Genomic DNA, 16274 nt, shown 5'->3' with positions numbered 1-16274 from the left:
CTTAAATGAGCCAGTTGATACTTACTGACAGCTTTCACTGAGGCTATGGTAAGAAGGTAATGCTCCTTTAATATGTTGAATACTTACACCTAAAATAGCAGCAAGAATGAATTCTGAGACACTAAATACAAAAATTAAAATCTAATTTATTAAAAGTAGAAACACAGTGCATACTGTATGTAGGATTCTTTTTCTTATGCAGCTTGCTTCCCATGTGAAGATAGAAATGCACAATCATTACTTCATTGAAGTATAAAATTTCAAATCTGAGTGTTTTTTTAATATCAGCTTTAATGTAACTTTATGTTACACTTTCACAGTCTCTTCAGATTCAACAATGTAAATCAAGTCAATCTAGTGCTTTTAAATCATTTTCACTTTCTATGTGCATGGATTTGCACTGAGCCTGTTTTACTGTCTTGCCCATTCATCTAGCTTAGTTACATGTATCAGAGATGGTTATGCCCTGTACTTCCCAATTTTTTAGCTGTACATACATTTTCAGGAAGAAAGAAGTAGTGTTGATAACTATTCTCATAATTCTCAATGCATATTAATACTATTGTCTACTTAAGACACCTTAAATCCTGTATGAATTAAGCTTTCCTGAACACCCAGCTAGTCACCAATCTTGCAAGAATTACCTGTTCTTCTTTTAATAACATAGTCCCACCAGTACCCTTTGTTGCTTAATTTATGTATCATGCATTGTTCAGTTCTCAGAAGAGTGACCATCATGAACCAGTTATAGCTGGTCTATGAAGGCAGAACTACTAAGACATAAAATATTCTCCATAGAGTGGTGAATAGCAGTGTAACTCATCTGCTATTGTAATGGAGCTTTAAAGGAAATACAGTTAGGTTAATGTCAAAATTTACAGCTTTTTTCTCCCCAGGATTTTTGTATTTGTGGTGATTTAAACTCAAATGCAGGTATTTTATGGAAGCATCTTCAAACTTGTTTATATTCTGTAAAATACACCAAATAAACCACATTGCCACCTACACCACCTTTTTTCATTGACAGATCAAGAAGCACCTGACAAATAAAAGGAAGTCCAGGCAACCCTGAGACATAAAGTTTAATTTCCTACAGAATCATGAAAAAATTTCAATATAATCCTGTAGATAAAAGCTGTGTATCAGAGCCTGGGACTCATAGCTTTATGAATTCATGCAGCCTAAATGAAAGCTATGTTAAAAGTATTTCATCTGTAAATTGCAAATAATTAATTCCTTCCTTTTGATAGGTTAGACAGTACGTTGCTTAAGTAGGTGAGGCTAATAGTAATTTTTAATTCAATTATAGGCAGATAGAAGAAATAAGGACATGGTACAAGACCTCCTGATCCTCAACCATACACTTGGTCAATGACTCAGACACTGAAGAAAAAAAAAATGAAGCATTCAGCTTCCCAGATAATCCTCTCTTTCTCTCCACTCAAGAGAGGAAACTGATCATTCTGGCACTAGTCCGGATGAAACACTAAGTTTTTTTGAGAATTACCTCAGAAAACATAAACTGAGTATAAAGCATCCTTTTTAGAGTGACTGTCATGATCCACAACTGCCAAAATAACCTAACTCTCAAGAGCCAACAGCATAGACTTACTGCTGAGGGGTTTTTTTGTTTGTTTGGTTTGGTTTTGGGTTTTTTTTCAGTTTTTTTTTTTTTTAATAGTTGTTTTGAGGGAGAGGAAGGAGGAGGAAAAAGGTTTCTCTCCCTTTAAGATGTAGTTTGAGTCCAGGTGGTTGGACTAAAGCATCTAGCACAGCTGTGCTCCCAAAGCGAGAAAGATTTGGTGTGTTCAAGAGCCACCCGAATCTCTGGTTTCAGGCAAGCGCTGAGTTTTTATTTTACATCACTCCAGCGAGATGAAAGCAGTACACTGATAATGCTCTTGTCTGTTTGTATGTTGGATTAACAATATAAAATACTTTAATTCTACTTTGTAGGAATAGGGAATATTGAACTTTTTGAAAAAGATGTCTGTGGGGGAAAGCAGTTGTGACAAGAGAAGAAAGCAAACCAGCTGTGGAGGGATTAGAGCAGGCAGAAGCTGAGAGACTTTTTAGCTTTAAGTGGTTCTGCAAGGCAGTGCCCTGCACAGGGCTGGGAGGCTCACAGAGGCAGTGCTAGAGCTCAGGACTAGCTACTTTCCTACTCCGTTGCTTATTGACAAGTGCCAAGAACCACCAAAAGGCTTCCTCAATTCTTCCATTTCAGAGGATTTCTAAGATGAGGACTTATTTCAAGGCAATGACTCTATTAGAGATACCCTGAATGACTTTTTGTAATTTTTTTTAACCTCCATTTCCTGTATAGTATGTAATTACTAGAAGGGTGGAAACTTCTGAACTCCCTAGGAGAGTTTGCTATGTATCTCATTTCAGCTTAATAAAATATAATCTGAATTGCAGCATCTGTAAGACAGAGCTGTTCCCTACCCAGCTGTTCTAACTCAGGTTATTCACAGGATGAGGAAGAAAAGATATTTGCAAGAGGGATGCTGCATTTATTTGATAGTAGCCCCACTGCTAGATCGTCAGGATTTTAGGCCATTTCTCCTTGTTAAAGTTGTCGAATTAGAAGAAATTGGCACTATTGTGCTGACCTTATTTATCTTTCTTACACCATCATTATTTTGCATATAATTTTATGTGAATTATAACATTTCATTGATGTACTCTCTGTAGCTATTTTCTCTCTAGGCTGCCTCAGAACTTTCACAACAGTAAATTAATCACTTGATTTGAAAAGCAGCTCTGTCAGAATTTGGAGGCTGTAGGGTGCTCCTCTGGGTAAGCTGAGTCAGCTGGAATTCACCATAGTGCTGCCACACACACTGCCCAGGCAGGTGCTGAGGCAGAGGTGTAATGTGGGGCTCTCATAAGGGAGGGACAGAAGAGTGCTCAGAGCAGCCTGGCCTGTGTCTGATGTGGCTTCTGTGTCTGCCAGTGAAGGATGTGAAAAAACTACAGAAGTCAATGTAATCCCTTTATTTTTGCCATCATACCAACTAGAAATAAACTCTGCAGATATCTTGCAAAATTTGATGCTTCTAAAGCATTTAATGAAGCTCCTTGGAAAAGGAGCTGGAGCAGATGTGCACTAGTAAGGGGGTTATGATTTGGTTACCAGGAAGCAAAATGAAGACATCATGCTCTCTCTCTTCCCTACACTGAATACTCATTTACCTCATTTACCATCTAGCCAGCATAAAAATCATGAAAACAGCCTGGCCAATTCACAGTTTCACTTAACTGGACCCTTCAAGTGAAATAATGGACAAAACCAGGGACATAAACTAGAAAAAGTTTGAACCCAGTGATCGCTAGTACCAGAGCTTTTCTTTTCCTACTTAACTCCCCACAATTATTTGCTGTACTGTAATATCAAGGAAGATGATCTAGCCCTGGATAGAGACACTCCAAGATTAGTCCATCATGTAGAACTGAAGTTCAACTGGAAGACTTTTTACTGGTAGATTACATTTCCCTAACAGTTTGAATAGACACTTGAAGACTGAAGCACTTGCGTGTCTTCCTTTTCAGCTGACAGCTCCAGTAAAAGGGAATTAGAGCCTTGCTGATTCCCTCTGAATGTCGGGGCATACAGTGAGATTTCTCGGTTAATTCTTACCCATAAAAAAAAAATCAACTTAAGGTCTATCCTAAAAAATAAGTAAAAGAAATCTAAGGAACCAAAAGGAACCAAATTCAGCATGATGGGTTCCCACAGGGGTATGTTTGACCACATGAGACTTCACAGGAGTTACTCTAATACATGTATAAATGAAGTTGGAGTAACCAAAAAGTGCAAATGAGTAATCAAACTTTGGTTCAGCAAAAAGTTCCTTCTATTCAACATTTGCTTTTTAAGTGTTTGGCAAACTGTATAGATTTACATTGCTTACAATAAACAAGAGGTTCATCTGGCACAAAATGTATTTTCTGGGGAAAAATACATGTTGGGATAAGAGTAAGTTATCTATCTGTATTTATGGAGGGACATTAAAATCAGCTACTAGAAAATAGCTTCAGTGCTATCATTTCACTTTTGTCGTATTCAGATTTAAGACTGAAATAATACATTTATAAAAGATACAACATTTATATAAGCTTTATTTACATTTATGTACTTGGCTTTTAGCCTTTGCAATCCTGCTAATTTCATAGCTATAAATACACCCTGTACAATAAATATGCTCCTACAACATGCCACAGTGAGGTCTATATTCCTGCTATTACAGAACGACACAAGTGCATTGGGCCTGAAGCAGCATTTGCACTCAGGAAATGTCTCTCAGCTGCACAGGGTAAAAGAAAGGTTTTCAGGCAACAGAAATGGCCATGGAAGACAGGGACTCCTTTCTTTATTTCCTGTTGTTGCCTTCCTAAAGGCATTTGCTGACAAGGAATTTGCAAATCTTGTCTTGTTAACAACTGCAATGCTCCTTGGTAGTACTCAGATATAATCGTCTGTGTACCTGTCCAAATACAGCTTAGCAACTGCCAGTCGGTGGAGCTGAGCATTTCCCTCCCTGTCTTTTCACCAGTGATCAAATAACAAAGTTTGCCTGCGGTAACCTTCTCCCCAGTATCCTTGCAGATGTTGCCCGCCCCCTCCTCCCGAAGGCTGTCCTGAAGAGAACAAGTAGTTCCAGGGCGACTCATACCCACACACTGTCCCTTACTCATACAAATAGTTTCATTAAAGGCACTGGACCACAGGAGATAATCCCGCATTTTATTGCGATCCTGTTTTGCTAGGAACATCCTAGAGAAGAGAATAAAGAGCAGGACAGGGGACCTCCATAGATAAAGGGCAGAGCTCAGCTGGAGTACTTCTGAGGAAGGAAGAATAGGTTTCATCACAGCAGCCCTTATCCAAGAAGTTACAGATGTTCATTATTCTCCATCACAGAACTAGCACAAATATCTACAACCCCTCTTCCCCGGCCATGCTGATTTTTTTTATTTTGCTTATTAACATTTTGAATTTCTCAAGAAAAGAAACAGAAACTGCACACACCTCTCCAAACTGTCTCCCTTCTTTGAGAAAGCACATTAAGGGCACAGAATGCTGTGAGCTCTGCAGATGACTGTATGGAACCCTGAAGCCCAAGAAGCATGGATGAGATTTATCACCAAAATGATACCCCATATTTTAACACATCATGAAATCATTTTGAAATTAGAGGCTTTATTTTGCATGCTTCAGTTACCTGAGAAGACCAACAGGATCCTACTTCTCTAAGGATAAACTGCAAAACCACTGACTGTAAAGGTCACTAAGTATGTGAAAAAAGTTGAAGAAATAGTCAGCAACCTCTGAACCTTCTGTGGAGCAGAAGCTGGTTAAGAACTATAATAGAAGAGAGAGAAATGACAGGAACAAAGGAGGAAGAGAACTAGGTAGCAGGCCTGGTAAAAAAAGATCTAAGTGACTACTCCAGAGGTGTTCTGGGCAGAGAAGATGATGGGAAGAGAGACATGGTGGCTCCAATGCAAAAGATAAAGTCCCCAAAGCTAGCGGTGATTCTCAGTGCTGGAGCTGTGAAAAAGTTCACTTAAAGACAGCACATCAAGTAGATTTTTTTTTTCTTTCTTTTTCCTTCTTCATTAATTATCTGCAGAAGTGAGCTAGAAAATGCAAGAGCACATTTTAATCTATGATTGGGGACAAAAAAAAAAATCACATCTGAATTTTCCAAGAGGCTCTTTGCATCAGGGAACCTGTAAGAGTCAAACTAATCTAGTCAGGAGAGGGACATACAGGATGGGCAGCTCTGCAGGGAATTGTAACTATCATTATCTTGTATAAGTCATGAACAAACAGAAGTTAGCAGATAACCCTGAAACAAAGAAGAAAAAAATAATAGAAAAGGTGATTTTCTGTGGATTTTGCTCTCACCAACCTCCAGAGTGCTGCAAGATCCACAGTCCCCCACAAGTCAGACCTAAAAATATTCCTTTCTCAAAATAATCCTGTCGTACCTCTGCTGACAATGCTGGCTTTTGTGCCCTCACTGCTGTATTTCCAGCCAGAGCTGCAAGAGCTTGTTTTAGTCTGGTTGTTCTTTAGACAGCCAGGTACAGTGTTTGAAATCATATGAAAACTGAAATAGCATGACAATTCTTTTCTAACCCTAGAAGTGTCAATTTCCTAATGAGCTTGTTTGATCAGCTAAGAAAACCCAGAGGACATGCTGACTTTGTCCTATTTCCCTTCCCCCAACTGCATTTTTACAAAACTGCACTAGAGTCTTAACCAAAACAATGTGCTGATAGGAGAAGCTGTCTGCATTCCTCTTTTGCAATTCACCTTACAGTCTACAAGTTACTTGAAGATAAGCTCTTCTAGATGCCAAAAAAACTCCAGCAAGAGGTGAAGGCTTCTCTGCAGCGGGTAGAGCAGTGCACAATTTTGTCAAGTTATTCATTGCATTCTTGTTTGTGGATCCCCACCCATAGCGTAATCCCTACAGTCTCTCCTCTTCCAAGTGACCCCAGCAATACTTAGGGGTGGGAATAACCCATTTCAAACTCCACTGTTTGAGGATCAACATTAGACACGCATTTTACTACTTTATTTTCACTCACATCCCTCTCAATGGAAAGCAGCAGCCCATAAACTTGATGTCTGCAATAGGCCTGCTCCTTTTTCCCTGTGGGAAGCAGTATCCAGGGGGCTTCATTCATTTGCAGCAAAGTACCCTCATGTTCTGGGATTTTTTGAGTGGGATAGGAACAACACATCTATTTGTATTATTTCTGATTTGCTCTCGAGAGGTGCACTCCATAAATAACAGATAAAAACATTTTAAGACTAGCAGGAGAAAAATGCTCTCTCCTGAGCACATTTACATGCATACACAAACAACTAAAAGAAAATAACTGCAAAATAAAAATAGATGTGCATTACCAAGTATGTGTAGAGAAGCAACAAATGCTGTAAAACTCCAGGTATGTACACAGGAGCAATGGAGGAAATCGGTGTTTTGTGACACAATTCAACCTTCCATTTTAGCATGGGCATTTTGACTTTTAGCCTCAGAAGGCAGGTTCCCATCATCCCCCTGACATCATAGCTGGTGGTATCATAGAATCATAGAATCATAGAATCCTAGGGGTTGGAAGGGACCTCGAAAGATCATCTAGTCCAACCCCCAGTTTCCAGAAATGGTATCATCTTGATTCCTTTAAACTTGGGAGTAGCTAAAAAGAAGTGATCTAAGAATCTCAGAAGAAAATCTAAAAAAGCATGAGGAGAAGAAATTGCATTTAGTCCCAAAGCAACTCTTTGGTATCCAATGTCCCCTGGAGACAGAAAATACAAAACTACTTAGGGCCTTTTGAAACTCCAAGCTCAGGCATTATTATAAGCTTTATAAGGGAAAGGATTGCAGTAGGTACATATAGTGACTTGGGCAGTAGGATCCTGAGCCTGTTCTGGAGCTTATTGCAATGTTATTAAGAGATACTGCTAGTGGAATTAATTGTACATCTCTGCAGTGCTCCTCTGACCAGACAAACAGAGGTCTCTTGCTTTGTGTTTAGAAATGGCAATTGACAAAAAACCCAACCAACCAAACAACAAAAACAAAACACAATAATAAAAAAGCCAAACCTCCCCACAAAAAAGCAGTACTGAAGGAGAAGACACATATGTGGTGTAAACAGCAATGAATGAACACGTAGGAAAGAAATGGTATGCATAAGACTGCCTTGTGAAATGCCAGTCCTTTAACTACTACTATAAAAAAGAATTGGATTCCACTGACTCCACCTGCTTTCAGTGGATGCACATAACTGCCATGTCATGCAGATTACACCACTTCCAAAGGAGCCATATGATTCTGAATTATAAGTAACTGTTTCATGTTATCTGAGAAAAATATTAATCACTGATCTAAGTTGTGCAAATCTACAGGCAATTTTATAGCACTATTTCTTCTATGCACTTCAAACCAACATTGACTCATAAAATCAAAGGTAGGTAAAGGCTGGAAAGTGTTCTGTCACCACAACCCAGCAACTTCTTCAGTGGAAACCAAAAGCTGCTTAGAAGACAAAGCAACACAAAAACAATTTTTTTTTTTTCCTTGGAATAGTGCTAACTTTTTATCTACCTTTAGCCTAATTATTCAGTTGTTTTCCCTAGGAAAAACTTAAAATTTCTCAAAACCACAGTAAGACTGAAAACACTAAGCCAAATAATTTCTTTTGGGATGGTTCAAGGGCTGCTTCAGGGGAGATGTGTGGCAGTGTCTGAAACTGAATTTGCTCATTTCCTCCTTTATTAATTCATGAAGTCATCTTAAAAGAATTACAAGTTGTGCATTAGCAGAATTTAACCTCTGGACATTCTGCAAATGTATAGAGCTTCTCCTTAGTAAATATTTTAAAACATACACTACGCACGAGAAATCTATCTATATATCTTAAAGTTGTGTTGGACAGGATAGCATTTTCCCCTGTATTACTTGGGAACATAGAGCTGTTGAAAGTAGCATAATGCAAGTCACAAGGATAAAAAAAGAACAAATATTTACCAGATAAAGAGACCGAATATCACACTTTTTTAATACAAGCAGCAATGTGACATTGCTCATTTAATCTGGGCTCTGCTAATTGGTCTACTGCACAAGGAAAAATCTCTGGGAGTCCTTCTGGGAATGTCTCACATCATTCCCTATCAGCTGTTGACATACAAATACTCTGGTAATGAAAATATTTTCATTCCTTCATAACAGCATTCCCTGTCCTATTTAATCTTATTTTCTCTCTTTCTAAAAACAAGCTTCTGTGTGGGATTTCTGAACTAACGGACTTGATGCCATATATCAAAAACGTCCCATGCTCCTGTCAAACTTGCCAGAATCCACCCAAAACAGCTTGAAGAGGAAAAAACCCAAGGATTTACAGCAATAACATAGGATTTGAAACACCATGTGAAATTAATCTCTGGTCTGCATCAATTCAAAAGACTATGAATGCAACTGGACTAGATAGAACTAAGCAGTACCTGCACTGCCTTAGAATCACCATCACTCTCAGTAAAGTACCTGGTACAGGATCCAGCTGCAGGCTGGGAAGGGGCAAGTTAGCAAGTTTCCAGAAGCATTGCAAAGCAGAGTATTTTAGCCAGTTTTTACAACTCTGTCACTGGAATGAAAAAGAACACTGAGGAGCAAACAGTTGGAAATCCAGGGTGTCCTCCCAGCCTTCAACCAGCCTCACTAACCCTGAGGACATCAGGTCTGTACTCCTAGAGATAAATAAAGTAGTGTTGAAAAGGCTTCTAACAGCTCCTCTCACACCCACTCCCCTGTATCAGCATCCCTGTGGCAGACCTCTCTGCAGAGGCTGCACTATCCTCTAACAGTAAATCCTACTTGGGACACTTTTTATTTTCAACAGACTACCTCAAACCATTTAGAGCCCCATTTTGTGCTCAGGCAATTATCTCAGGAGATAAGATCACATTCTGCAGTACACAAAATCCATGCAGCAGAGTCACTATTATCATCTCCAAGTAAACATTTTTGGGAATACAATTATTTCAAAAGTTGCTACATTCATATCATGGTAAATATCTCTTTCCCTGGTAAACTCCATATATAACTGCTCTTAAATTGACTTTAATGTGTTTGTCTTCAATGCCATTGTTTTTCCAAATTCAAGGTCTGAAATAGATTGCAAGCTCCTGCTCCTCCCTCCCCCATCTCTCTCAGCCCTTGGGATTTGTGCCTCCACCCACATCCTGCTGCCCAGGTTGTAACATTCCTTTCTGCACCCTATCACTGTCACACTCCCTCCTGGAAACAGGTGCAAGAAGATTAAAAACCCACTCATTCAGCTGGGATTCTCATCTGTTTGCACCTTCCTCTTTGCCACTCCTATATGTCAACATCCCTTGAGCAGAAGGTGGTGGTGGGAAGGCACTCCCTCTGTCAGTTCATGGTTGCTGTTTACAGTGAGCAGCAGTGTTATTCAGAAGACAGGAGAACACTTGGGATAGAAAGGCTTTACTTAAACTTGGTTGGATTTTTTTTTTCCTTAGAAAGCATATGTGTGTTTTGTTAAATCTAAAATTTCATTTGGAATGTCAGTGCTAACACATCCCAAAGAGGATGATTTTAATGATTTTTTTTCCAGAAATACATTAATTCTATGTTATACTTCGGAATTCCTAGATCGTTCATAGTAGAAGGACTTAAATATTGTACCATTTTTGGTCTTAGTCATCAAGGCATCTTATGTCAAACTGTCATTGCAACACAAACAGAAGGCTTTGACCTACATGAGGGATCGTGCCATGCTAAGTGGTAACTGCTCTTAATATTTTAAAAACAAAGGCAGCATAGTGGCTGAAAACTCCTTTCCTGGTAGTGAGTTTTCTGGAATTCTGCAGGGGGAGGGCAGGCCTTGCAGGAGAAGGACTTCCCTGCATACAGATATGTCCCAGAATGGCTGCTGCCCACCAGAAGGGTCGTTGGTGTAGCATCCACCAAAGGACTCCTGGCAGAAGAGCCATTCCTGAAAAAGGTTAAGATTTTCAGATTTGATATTGTTCAGTGCCAAGGTCACATCCCAAAATCAATTAAAAAGAACTTGTGAAAACTGATGGTTTGACTCTCATTCCTAGAAAAGTGCAGACTTCATCAATGCATTCAACTGGAACTGAACCCTCAGGGGTAGCACCAGCAAAGGACATGGGTCTGGGTCATTATCTCATCTCTGTAACCAGATCTCTGTAGCAAGAACTGAGAAATATATCTTAGAGCTGGGGCACTTCCCTTTTGCTGACTGCTGCAGGAGAAGTGGCACGGAGACTGGTAAGCAAACAGAAGCTCCCAGAGTGAAAAGGGTACCAGGGTGAAAAGGGTACCTGGAGTCTTGTATCACTTTAAAGGGCTCTGTCAGAGAAGGAAGGACTATGTAAGTGTAAGAAGGACTATGTAAGAGCAACCACAGAAATTGGTCCTAAGTTTTCAAAGATATCCTCTTATTTTTTTGTAAGGAGCTTATTTCAGATGTGGTACTTCAGCTAAAAAGGTACAGGTGGGCACACAACTCAAAACTAAGTGTAGTCAAACATGGTTTTTTAGAGCTTTTTGGTCACACACTTGCACACAAGGATTCCTAACAGATGAATCACTCACACCTCCTTCCTTCAGTGCATTTCTCATGCATTCACAGGGTTCCTACTTTCAGATAATGCGAATAGCAAATGAAGGATGCAGCAACACAAAAGCAATCAGGATAGACCTGTCCCCAGGGCATAAAAGTACTGAAACCCAGATTCAATGTGCTAGAAACTTAAGATTTTTTTCCCCTGATATGAAGCTAGGAGGGCAGAAGGGGGCATCAGTGAAACTGTGAGCAATGGGAGAGTGCTGGAGGAGAAGCAGATGATGAAGTTGCAGCCCAGGACCAGGGTGAAGTTCTTATTGAGACATTTCTGCGAAGCCTGAGCTTTCACGGGGCCTTCCCAAAGAACTTACACTCTGTAAACTAAGTGAACACAGCAAGAAAACGGCAAACACACATATGACACTTTCTCTACTAAGTAGGAAAGGGATTTTACAGCTAGAAAAATCTACTCGCAACAAAAGGAAATAATATACTCAGAGTTTAGAAAGTTTTGCCTGGCTGTTTGAATGTAGCCAATGATTGGGGTAAAAGCATGTATTATTTCCCCTTTCTAATCTTATAAGCTAGGAAAAAAAAGAAATTAAAATTTCTGTTTAAAAGGAAATTGTTTCAGGATTTAGTCTTTCAAAAGTAACCCAAGAAATTTGGCAAGTGTAAAATATTTTTCCTAGAAGATATAAATTCAGAAGAATGTCTGGCATTGTTAGATAGGACTAAGTGGGAAAGGATAACAGATGGGTTTCCAATTGCAATTATTAAAAATATCGCCATTATAAACAATCCAGTGATGCTTTCAAAGGAGTTTCTAAAAAGCCTCCAAAGCCCCTCTCTATGTTTCTTTAAATGTTGAGGAAAGCATTCAGGAGAGCCTGCAGTACTGTAGGATTTACAGCTCTTGGTATGGATCACAGTAATAAGGGAATGTTTTAAAATAGACATGTTTGCAAACATTTGTTGTCATCCCTGCCTCAGGTATTGCCAAACACCATGACCCAGCCATGAAATACTGAGCATATACTCCTTGTCCATGCTCTTCCAAGTCCCTTACAGAATTTCTGCCCTGAAAGTTTGGAGTATACCATGTCAGGGCCTAAGCCCTCTCCTCATCTGCACATTCATGTGCTTGCTTCAAAATCACTTGAGCTTCAATGAGAAAATTGTGCCACGTATCTAAGCAGAACAGCACCAAATTTCACCCAGCCTCCTGCTGTCTCCTAGCTGGGTGACAATGATGCCTCAGCATGCTGCTGGTACTAGGATGGAAGCAAACCAGAGAACTGTTCTTTAGCTCCCTCTTTATTTTAGCTGCTTTCTGCCTGCATCCTCACCTTCAGCTTTTGTCTCCTATCTCCTGGTTTGCCCCTTGCTTTATGCTCTCCCTCACTGAAAAGCCATTCAACAGCCACAGCCAAACCCCAAACCAAACAAAAAACCAAACCAAACCAAACAAAAAAAAAAAAAAAAAACCAAAAGAAAAGAAAAAAGGGGAGATCTTTCTCCTTGTCCTCTTGAGTCTACTCATACATAGGAACATTAAATATTTAATCTACATTTTAATTTGGGATTGAAGACCTACATGTAAGTTTGGAGGGGAAGCTTTTCAGAAGTTGAGTAGTTCTTCAGGATATGTAATAGTACTAACTTTGACAAGAGGTGTGTGCCATTCAGGCTTCCACACTCTGAAAACCTACTTCTGCTTGAAAAGTTACATTTTTCCCTTTAAAGGAAAAGGGAAAAAATTATGCATGTCCTTCAGAATCCTTAGATGTTTTTACTGATCTTTTGCTGACCATTTTGTGAACTCAGAGGTCTGATGTCAGTTAGTCTATAGAAAGGATACAGGCTGTTCTACCATAACTGGAATTATTTTTAAACACTTCCCCCTCACAGACTAAATCCTTGGAGGCTAAGGGGGAAAACAGACCAAGCGGGTTTATATCAAGAACAGAGCAACTTACAAGAATTTAGTTCAGGAAAAAATAAGGAAATTGTGGTGAAAAAACACAGGTTATACATATTTGTGGTGGACGTATTTTGACAGTGTCATAGGAGGCAATCTACAACTTATTTCTGGATACAAAAGCTCAGGTCAGACATTTCAATCAATGTGCATGCACACATACTTGTGTCCCAGTCAAACTATTGGCAGATTGATACATCCTCATATTTAATAATTACGTCTTTCCTGTAATTGTCACAGCTATTTGAAATATCCACTCAAACTCTTGCCCTCAGAAGTTTCTCCTCATTACACACACCTTTTTTCTGAAATTTCAGGCAGAACACCTCAGAAAGAAAGAAAAAAAAGCGAAACAAGCAAACAAACCATCCTTCTGCTTCTACAGAAGAAAATTTACCCTAATGACCTGGGACAAATGACACACAATCTGTAACTTCTGAACAGAATATTCATGGCAACATACGAAACAAAAGTAACAGAACCAGGCTTGGTAAAATGCAATCTGAGTTGAAAACCACAGATCTTTCAGCTGCTTTCCCCAACTTGTAGATTTCAATTTCAGATTTTATTTAGCCTCTGAGATTGAGATGAAAGTTGACTATAGGCCTACTTATGGGAGTTAGAGGGAGAAGCAGCCGAAGCTAAGCAGAACATAATGTCAGTGATAAAAATACTAGAAACAACAAGAGTCTAATGCTTTCCTTTAACTCACTTTCCAAACAATCATAAGCAAAACATAATACCAAACAAAATTCTCCAGCATTTGTAACCAACTGTTTTGTCAATGTCAGGTTGCAGATAATTGTTTTTAAAAAGAGATTCTCTCACTTGTCTCTCCTACAGTTTCCCTGTGGACAATCAGAACAGTGAAACTTGAACTGGTTTTTAATGTACTGATGATTCAGTAGCATTCCTGTCCTCTGTCACACATGCCTGTACCCTATATCCTCTTTTCAAACTGAACATTCCTACTGCCAGCTTAACAGCTCTGCAAGGATTGCCTAATAGTTCCAGTCTCACTAAAGAATATCAGTTTGAACTCCACCAAACTCAATTTTTCTTTGATTTTGCTATTTCTAGTACTTTTGAGAAAAGCTTTTGTAGCCACAGAAGATTGCAACTTTTATGCTTCAACTATTTCACATAAAAGGCGAGGTGTTTTAGCTCTTGTGGCTGCAGATAAGAGACATGGAAAATGCTAAAAAATAAATGCAATAAAATATGTTACATTGAGATACATTTTAGGTGAATCTCATGATTTTTTTGATTTTTAAAAAACTTGTGACTAACTGTAGAGAATAGGCAGTTATGGAGGACTGCAACAAGAAATGCACTCCAAATTTACAGTTAGAAAGAAAGAGGCTGTGGACACCTGTCCTGGAAAGTAAAAAGAGGGTACAATTTAAGGATATCTGCTGCCTCTTTAACCTGTTCTTTCAGATTTTGAAGAAAATAAATTTTAATCCTTCATCACCATCAAGTGGCAATTAGCAAAATTAAAGTAGAATTTAAGTTTTCTGTGCTGCCCACTGCAGCACAGAAAATTAAGTGACAGTAGGAACAAAGCTGAACATTCACAATTTTAACCAAGTCACCTGAAATTTGCTACAGACCTCAATAAAACTGAACTTGACATGGTACCTGACAGGGTCCGTGGGTCACTGGAAGCAGGCCATCTACCAGATGTCACATCTTGCAGAACCTTGTCATATCCTTCCTTAGGACTCTTCTGAAGAGTTGTGCTTTCTGAGACGTTTCTCAGCTATGCTGAGGATGTCTGTTCAAGAAAAATACAGGTACACATTTCTGTCAGAAAACAAATGCTATGTCTTTAGTAAATAATTTGTCATTTAGTAAATAAATTGTTCATTTACCTGTGAGAGGTTTGGTTTGTTTTCTTTTTTAATTAATAGCAAAGATTTAATCAGTACCACTTCTAATGTGGAATACTAGCCATAAAGTATCATTCCTTATTGAAGCTGACAGAACTCCGGACAGGTTAATAGAACTGCTGTAGTTTTCAATTTTAGTGTTTTGCTTTGTTTTTTAAATACGCTACACTTTCTGTGCAACTCTTAAGTAGGACTATTAAAGTATTAAATCTCCACATTTACCACAGGCTTTGGACAAAATTTGTGTTTACCATTCACACACTCAAATGAATAAACAGTATTTTTAACCATTTATAAACTAGTATACGCATTTTTTTCTGAATGCCTAAGTGTACTTCAAGTTACTGAGAATAAGTCATGAAAAAAATCAGGAAATAAACACATGAAAAGAATTAGCAAAAATTAGGTAACTGTCTTACGTATTTTAGCCATCTGACAGTTTTTTCTTTAGAGTCTTTTAGAGCAAAGACTCTTTGCTCTTTAGAGTAGCAAATCTGCATTTGCTCCCACTGACCCAGAGCATCCGGATGCAGGAATTTTGTTATTGTCTTCCAATGCCAAGAGAAGAGCACTGCCATTAGGCAAAGAGCAGCTGCCAGGATGGCAGGCAGGGAGCAGAAAGAGGTGATGTACATTTTTCACTGCCTTGAACTACTACTGAGATGAAGACAAAATCCAGGGGGCTGTGATCAGCTGAGTTAGACCTCTTGGAGGTGACAACGATGTTGCCATCTTATATGGCAAATTAAAAAATCTCAGTGCCATGGTCTGGTAACCACAGTGGTACTGGATTAAGAGTTGGACTTGTTGATCTCAGTGGTCCTTTCCAACCTGGCTGATTTTGTGATTCTGTGATTCACTGTCAGAGGAACACACATAAGGACACTGGGGCCAGTGTTCTGGCCCACTGAGCTATCTTCCCTTTTTAGCTTAGAAATTATATAGGGAGTAACTAGAACAGGAAACTTCTCCCTCCCCCCCGCTTACTAAATGATTTCCGGCCAGTCCTTAGAAAAACCAGCTTGTTGCTCAAAGCCTTAAGAAGTTGTGAGTGGTTCACGCCTGGGCTGAAAACAACAGGAAGGGAAGGAGAAGCGAGCTAATTGGCCTTTTTACACTTGGCTGGGGTAGTCAGCATGTTGTAGATAAGCCTTCCTCACCAGTGATACCCCATCAGTCCCTTCCTCTCTTTCATTCTGCTTTGGCTTTGAACATGATCATGTCAGATGTGATACTGGCAAACACCCACGGGTGACTTC

General features: G+C 39.2%; 1 long non-coding RNA gene across 1 annotated transcript in view; it reads right to left on the bottom strand.

Moving 5' to 3' along the window:
• Positions 1-14897, bottom strand: part of LOC139799684 (uncharacterized) — a 63571-nt gene extending 48674 nt beyond the window's left edge. Inside the window, exon 1 of the long non-coding RNA XR_011727418.1 lies at positions 14765-14897. This is a non-coding gene — a long non-coding RNA (uncharacterized lncRNA). The remainder of the gene's footprint in view (positions 1-14764) is intronic.
• Positions 14898-16274: the final 1377 nt, after the last annotated feature.

The sequence above is a fragment of the Heliangelus exortis genome, chromosome 9 (assembly GCF_036169615.1).
Source record: "Heliangelus exortis chromosome 9, bHelExo1.hap1, whole genome shotgun sequence".
In the NCBI taxonomy this organism is placed as follows: Eukaryota; Metazoa; Chordata; class Aves; order Apodiformes; family Trochilidae; genus Heliangelus; species Heliangelus exortis.
This window is presented reverse-complemented; position numbering and strand designations above follow the sequence as displayed.